Raw genomic sequence first — 8,560 nt, forward strand, 5'->3', positions numbered from 1 at the left:
TTTCAATATGTAATAGACCCTTCTTGGTATTTTTATATTAAGAAATAAATTTATAATTGAATCAAAAATGTGTTTTGTGCCTCCTCCACCAAGTCAACCTCAAGAGAATACAAGTCGACCTCATTAAGGGAATTGGACCTCACAGAAGAACTATATATAGAATGGAAATTCAACCTATTTGAGAATCCAACAAAGAAAGTTTCAATATGCAGTTGAAAGAGGAAGAAAAGGGTGTGAAGATGCCTATAAAGGAGGAATAGACAAAAGCAAATAAGGAAGGAGCATTTTTCAAGCTAAAGGAACTGAAATTTTCACTTATTCTCCCACACGTGTGAGTTTATGGGTTACAGGAAGGGGTCGAAATTTCAGGTCTGTGATAGAGGCTAAAAATATTGTTGCAAGAGGTTGAAATATGTGATTGATGTAGTTTTGAAGATGGTTGACTCTTATTGACTAGAAATTGATCTTTGTCATTTTGGAAGGAATACCTTGGGACACTGACTTGGTGGATTGCATGAGGTCTTTGTCTTGGTCAAAGGGTCTTGGTTGTCTCATTTAATTTGTTTCTAAAGGAAGAGAAGATAATTTTTGGGTTTTCCCCTAGAAGAGGGGTTTTCCCTTGATGAGATCCTACATCATGTCTCCTTGTTGTTTTTATCTTCATGCATTTATGTTTTGATATTTGCTTATTGATAAGAAGACAAAAGAAGATATAAAAGAAGCTAATAAGATTGCAAAGAAATCACAAGTATTTATCAAGATAAGAAAATATTTCTGCCTTTCTGATTTTCTATCACTATGGACCCAACTTCTTGTCACCATTGGTTGTGTCATTGAAGGGGTTTTTTTCTTTTTTACCATTGTTTTCCAAATTTCCTTTGCCTTTGATGAGATCCTTGCTATTTTGGCCATTCTCAATTTGTCTCAATCTGAGGGTTTTAATTGCTCCTATATCTTGCCTTCTTCAACTTAATCTACCTAATTTTCCTTAATAGGTCCTACATCCTAAGGTTCCACTAAGCCTTGTTTTATCCAATCTTGCTAAGATGGAGGGTTTTGATTCGAGGGAATATCCCTTAATTTATTAATTTCCACTGAGGTATATGCAATTTCTTCTAAATATGAATTTGTTTCTTCAGTGGAAGGGCCTAGTTCAAGTGGATCTTCCTTGTTTTATGCCCTGCCTTGCCTCCAAGCCACCATGTTGGACTTCATCGTTACTTCTTAGTTTTCCTTGTTCCCTTTGCAAAATTTACTGCTAGGTGCCCTATTTCAAAGCATGATCTACAATGAAAAGAAACATGTTCATAATCTATTTTTTGGGTCCAAGAGTAGTTGTCCCCTTGTAAAATTATTTATGTTGGAAACACTTTGTTGAAGTCCATATCAACACATATGTGAGCATATGTAGTGGTGCTTCATCTCTTTTTTTTCATACCTCTATGATAATATATTCCAAGATATTTTTCAATAAGAACCCCATAAATTCAGAGTTGGAATTGGAATACTAAGATACATAGGAGTGGACTTAATCAGTTATAGGATTGAAGGAAGGAATCCAAGGTTTCATACATAAACCAAAGTTTCCTAAAAAACAAGGACTAGAGTTTAAAATCAAATCCCTATCTTCAGCAAGATCAAAGTTAACAATGAAATAACCCTTTGCACCAGGATGAATAAAGGGCTCTTATTTTAGCAGAGTTTTCTAAGGGGTTGAAATCCATTTAGGAAAAATAAACAAGGCCAAAGACCTTTGAAATGATAAAAAAATCCCATTTGAATAGTAGAAGGCCTCCCAAAAAGCAACATCTTCCATGATGGGAATAGTGATTACTTGAGCTTCCCAAATGAGGAGATGAGGAGAATGAGGAACATTCTTCACAATATTGTTGAAAGGATATTTACCCATATTACCATTAGGAGAAAGAGAAAAAAATCTACAATCATTGACCATATTGGCTATCCGAGAACAAGATCTATGAAATTTTCTCTCCTAGACTTCCCAAAGCCACCAAGATAGTCTTTTGAGTGAGAATTGGGTGAACCGAAGGAGGGGATGTTACAGAATAAAGATAGTTATTTCCATGCTAATTGGAACAAAAATTCCAAGGAGGAAATAGCCACACTATACCAAATTCCTAGAAGAAAAAGTTTGGAAACCTAACCTTAGTGAAGAGAGAGAGGCCATAGGAGGTTACATCAAAGCACGGGACTAACTACATGCTTGGCTAGGGACAAACCCTAGTTGTAGTGGAGAGAAAATGTGTCAACGTTGTTCTTAAAAAAGTGGTCAGATGAAAGTTTCCAACAAGTATTTGGAAGCATATTTGAGGTGCTTTACTTCATAATGATATTCCTGATGAGTTTAGTGGTTACCCCTTAGATAATGGTGTTGCAATACAAATTACCATTATGCCACTTGAATGAACCCATTTGCAGTTGTCCATAGCCAAAGGCCCTCATTAGGTGTCCTACTTACCAAGAGTCTCTAAGGAACATGAAGTCAACAAAACCCTCATAACTCAAGTCAATATTCTCCACTCAAAGATAATTTGGTCAAGGTTCAAAATAGGATGAAACAATAGGCTAATCAACATCATTATATGGGAATTAGGTGTTCCTTCATCTATAACCTTATAATTTGACCTCCCATGAAGATAATTGCCACTAGAAGTTTGCTCCAAATTTTTATGGCTCATATAAGGTCCTCAAATACATTGGACTAGTGGCTTACAAATTCAAACTTCTAGGCCACTTTAAAATCCATCAATCTTTCATGTCTCTTGCTTGAAAAAAGTGTTTGGATCTAATTGTCGTGTTCAAACAAGCCTTCCGAAAATAGATGAAGAAGCCGTTTCTTTTGGTTGCAAGCTAAGGTCATCCTTGACAAAAGAGAGTGATGTCTCCATTAGTGCACTATCTAGGAGGTCCTCATACGGTGGATGGATACGCAAACCGAGGATTCCACATGGGAACTAGCATAGATCCTTTAGTAATTCCATCATCTCTAGCCTTGAGGACAATGCTACTTTTTAAGGGGAAGGGCATGTTAAGGTCTTAAACTCCATAACCCCATAAATAGATATATAAATCATTACATATTGTTATGTGTGGAGGTTAGTAATGTGAAAGCAATAAATGTAGGAAGGTCTAGAAGGATTCACCTACTAAAGAATTCCTTCTCTAAAATGTTTCTAAAAGATGTAGATAGTATTATACAAATAAGTAGAAGTAATGTTATGAGATGTATTTTGAAGTTATTTATAATAAGATCTCTACTCAACTAAATGTTACTCCATTGAAGAGGAAAGTGAACATTGCTTCCATTAATACATCTAGAGTATTTTGTATTATTTTGGCTTTTTTTTAGCTATTATGGTACAATTTATCTTTTCTACAGTAAATTTTGATCAAATCTCTTACTATATTTTACATCTTTCAATTTACTAATAAAGTACACCACATTAGGTATCACTTAAGGCCTTAAACATCTATTTTTTGGGCCAAAAGATTGTGAAGACCTATCAGCGTTATTCTTCAAATTGGAATATTTCCATTAGTGTGAAGATCACCTCATTAGAAGTTTGTGTGCAAAAGTTATGCCCCTCTAAAGTTGACATATCCAATTGACCACCATGATATTGAGAGGATGCCACATGAGATCACATTACTCGCACATGTAGACCTAGTCATGTGTGGACTTTCAAAAAGATTCTAGAGGGTCCAAAGCCTTAACATTAATTAGGGGTTAAGGCATGCAAAAATCCAAACCTAACCTTAGATAACTATCAAACCATTTTAAATATTGGGTCATTCAAGAAAGGAAGAGGTTTCATTTTGTTGCATTGTTTATTGTTCCATAGTTGAGCAGAGCATCTTGAAGTGGGATATTGACGCAAAATTGAGGAAGTAGAAGACCATGGAGTCACCATACTAGCCAGAATGTCCATGGGAACTCCACAATGAGTGTCTGTATCTTTGTATTTGCATTTCATAATTGAGCAAAAAAACACAAAACATAGGGCCCATCTTCTAGTTGGATTTTTCCTATATTGAGTTTTTCCATTATATGTGTTCATTATATGGATGATATCTATTTGCTTAATTCTTTCATTTTAATTTCAACTATTTCAATGTTTTCAAGTATTAACAAATTTAAATATAAATCTTAGATAAAGTAGTACATAATAATAAATTGTAAACTTTATGATGTTGAACTCTTCCAATGAAATATCCACAATAATTTATAAATGACTTTCAAAAACTTTGACAAACTCAAACCCTTAATGAAACTGCTAATGTTACCATTTTTATTTAATAAGATTCACTATTAATGTTTTTTTTTTGTTTCTTTTAAAAACTTTGACAAACTCAAACCCTTAATGAAACTTCTAATGTTGCCATTTTTATTTAATAAGATTTACTATTAATGTTTTTTCTGTTTGCTATTTTATGCGAGTTCTAAGATGACTAACACAACTAATTTGTGGCTTGAGTAGACGCGGCCGAGGGGGATCACATTGACTTGGACCACACCAACCCTTAGCATGGTTGGGTTTTTGCCCATAGAATTTTGAACCAATAAGATTTACAACACAAAGTGCCTTAACAAAACAACCTATCAATGTCTACTCTATGCCCGGTGATCCTCTAAGCTATCAAAATCATGGAGGGATCGCACTCAGCATGGGCCACACTAGCGCTTAACATGACTGGATTTTTGCCCACGAAATTTTGAACCGGTAACCTTCACATCATAGAGTAAGTCAACAATACATCCATCACCATTTATTCTACTTCCCCTTCACATCATAGAGTATCTTAACAATACACCCATCATCATTTATTGTACCTCCTATTAATTTCATTCAAATTCAACTAATTCTAATATTATTTTTAAATTAAAATATTTTAATAAATTATTATTTTCTTAATTTTAGAAAAATCTAAACCATTTTAATCAATAAAAATGAAGATAATTCAAATTCAACTAATTCTAATATTTTTAAATTAAAATATTTTAATAAATTATTATTTTGTTTATTTTAGATAAATATAAACCATTTTAATCCATCAAAACTGAAGATAAATTTTTCTTATGGTGTGAACCTTTTTATTAACGAAAAAAAATTGAAGAATGTTTATGCATGGAGAGAGATTGATCCGTTTCAAAACTCAACCACTCAGAAATTAAAATAGATTTCGTTACCCAGACATTTAAATATATTAAAATAAATTTCGTTATCCAGATATTTCAGTAGTTTTTAATATGCAATGAACTAGTTTTTGAATTTTTATTTTATTTTATTTAAAAAAATATCATAAATTCAAATGATTGAATTTATATAATTTTAATGTTTAAGGGTTTTCAAGAAACTAAATTTGCTTTTTGTTAAAATCCAAAAATCTTATCACAAATTATACCACTAAATTCTGACCCCAAAAAAATTCGAAAATCAGCTTTAGTTATATTTGTCATAATTTTAGATGACTATTTGTCGCATGCCTCTCCAGTTTCGCTAGGAACTCCGTCTCTCTAAGAGATAACAACTGCAGTGTGATAATGCCAGTAAAATTGGTGTCACAAGTATCGAACTCTGGACGTGGAGATCCACAGAGTCCGTCTGATAAATGAGGAGCTTTTGGAGCAAACTGCAGGATTATGGTGGGTTTCCACTATACATCTTTTGGACTATATGGCGGAGAAGAAATGCAATCTTATTTGATCAGAAAAGCCTGGAGCTCCATGAGGACATTAACAAGATGGTGACCTACTACAATGAGATAGGGCCGACGAAGGGAAGTAAAGTGTACATGATTCCAAAAGTTAGGGTTTATATATTAGGTTATTTTTTTATAAAGTTTAGGGAGAAAATGTGGTTGTGGAGCAGTTATATATAAAATATTGGATAAATTTTATTGTTTTTTGTTAAATTGAGACTTCGGTGATCTATAATAGTTGTAAGAAGAGCTTCGGCCTAAATCACATAAAGAGAGATCTTTGTGGACGCGTTTCGAGCCAGCAAGTGTGGCTCATCATCAGGACAAGTTGAAGAAACAGATCCAGCTTTGCAAGTTAAATGGTCTGAGCAAGGCCTCCAACAGCCATCTAGATCAACGGCTAGATTGTTAAATTTTATTGTTTTTGTTGAGAAAGAGAAAATGGTACAAACAGCAGAACAGAAATAATAGCTCTGTGGAGAGTGTTGATTGTTGCCAAATGACTAGGAATTGAAGAGATTCAGATTTTTGGTGATGCCAAAGGCATTATTGAGTGGGTTAAGGGACGTAATTAGTTCAAACAATCCATTCTTATTAATTGGATGAAGCGCATCAAAATCGTGATAAAAACTTTCCAGCAAGTAATCTTTGACCACATATACAGAGAGCAAAATTGGTCTTCAATAAAAGGCATTCATCAAGAAAGGCAACATCAACTACTCATAAGGACAGACATGCCAGGGTCTCATTTTGATTACTCCAGAAGAAAGGATGCACTAATGTGAAAGGTTTCTTCTGCACTAATGTGAAAGGATGCACTAATGTAATAGAATTTTTTTTCCAACAGATAGGTAGCAATAGACTTTTGAATTTTTGTGCAACAAAGGAATACAGTCTCATAGGATATAGTTTTTTTGGGAAGGTATGTTGACTAGTCTTCACAGGAGAAAACTGTATGTAATTTTCCTAAGAAATAAAGACAAAAATATGATCCAATATATACTAGCGTTTTTTTCCTCTGAAAAAAAAAATTAAGAGCTTATGCTGCTTTGCGTTGCCTGTGACGATGCCACAAATAGTTTTTTATCTCAACATCATCATAATACAACTAGGACGAAATCACTATCTTCCCTATGAATGAAATCAATTATCTGTTGCTTTCTGAGAGGAAAGCATCTAGAAATCTGACTGCATAATCTAGTTTGCACATTCAGTTGAAACCAGATTCAAGTTGCTGAATGATCAATTGACGGCCAAGGGACCATTGTAGGAATGGAAAATGTACAAGTACACGCTAGCGAATTGTAGATCCAAAGGCTTATGGACATTTAGAAAGATGGAAGAGGATTTCACAAAACCTGTTCATGAAAAGATTAAATTAAGTATATTGATAAAAGATTAACTGCTACAAGGTTAGTTCAATTGCAATGAATTCGTCACAGGAACAAGATAAAAAGTAACTTGTTAATGTCAGAAGTGGGATTTGAACCCACGCCCTCAATTGAGGACCAGAACTTGAGTCTGGCGCCTTGGCTAGTTTGCACATTCAGTTGAAACCAGATTCAAGTTGCTGAATGATCAATTGACGGCCAAGGGACCATTGTAGGAATGGAAAATGTACAAGTACATGCTAGCGAATTGTAGATCCAAAGGCTTAGTATGGACATTTAGAAAGATGGAAGAGGATTTCACAAAACCTGTTCATGAAAAGATTAAATTAAGTATATTGATAAAAGATTAACAGCTACAAGGTTAGTTCAATTGCAATGAATTCGTCACAGGAACAAGATAAACGGTAACTTGTTAATGTCAGAAGTGGGGTTTGAACCCACGCCCTCAATTGAGGACCAGAACTTGAGTCTGGCGCCTTAGACCACTCGGCCATCCTGACTGATTGTGAGTTTGCATGGTAAACTCTTGTCTTGTAATATACAAACAAAAATTTCGTTCCCATATACTCATTTTATAGTTCAATCACTCTGCAAGAAAGGCTCGTGCAAGAACTTGCTTATCCAATGTCGAACCCTAATTATCCTCATGGACACTATTCCATCCATAAGCTGGTACTATTCTCTAAAGTTAGTTAGATTTACAAGTTATTGTGTATGATATATGATTGTTTATGTTTTTTTAATTTTGATAAATTTGTTTTGGAAGAGGGTTTTGAAAGTTTTACATTTAATTATTAATTATTTATTATTACACAGTAATTTTTTTTTAGTATTTTTTTAGTAGTAGTGTGAATAAATGATTAAGATTTATTTTGAAATAATTAATTTTTTTGTTTTTTAATTAAATGATCAAATAGAAAGTGTCATATGAATATGATTTATAAAAAATAAGATAGTTTTTAGCATGTGGTATTGATAAGTCATGTTATTGTGACAAAATTTATTTAGAGGTTTAGAATCTCTATAATTAAGTGTGGTGAATCTCCATAATTAAGAATCTAGTTACATGTTTTTAAATGTATATATGTTTAATTAATATATTATTCTTTTTATAATTATTAAAAATCATATAACCATTTATTTTAAAAGTAATTGTTTTTTTTTTGTTTTTTAATTAAATGATCAAACATAAAATGTCATAAGAAATAAGATAGTTTTCAAGCATGTGATATCGATAAGTCATGTTATTGTAACAAAATTTATTTACAAGTTTAGAATCTCCATAATTAAGAATTTAGTTATATTTTTTAAATGTATATATGTTTAATTCATATGTTAATTATTTTTATAGTTATTGATAATCATAATTTATAACGAAGTTATAATTGTTGAATTGAGGCGATCCATATCAAGTTTATGAAAAAATTCTTCGGCGTAAATCACATGAT

General features: G+C 32.9%; 1 non-coding gene across 1 annotated transcript; it reads right to left on the reverse strand.

Moving 5' to 3' along the window:
* Positions 1-7,528: 7,528 nt before the first annotated feature.
* Positions 7,529-7,612, reverse strand: TRNAL-CAA (transfer RNA leucine (anticodon CAA)). The gene has a single exon. It is a non-coding gene; the product is annotated as a tRNA-Leu (tRNA).
* Positions 7,613-8,560: the final 948 nt, after the last annotated feature.

This window comes from Pinus tabuliformis, chromosome 6 (assembly GCF_031772625.1).
Source record: "Pinus tabuliformis cultivar Carrire ecotype Pingquan chromosome 6, CPIR1, whole genome shotgun sequence".
Classification (NCBI taxonomy): Eukaryota; Viridiplantae; Streptophyta; class Pinopsida; order Pinales; family Pinaceae; genus Pinus; species Pinus tabuliformis.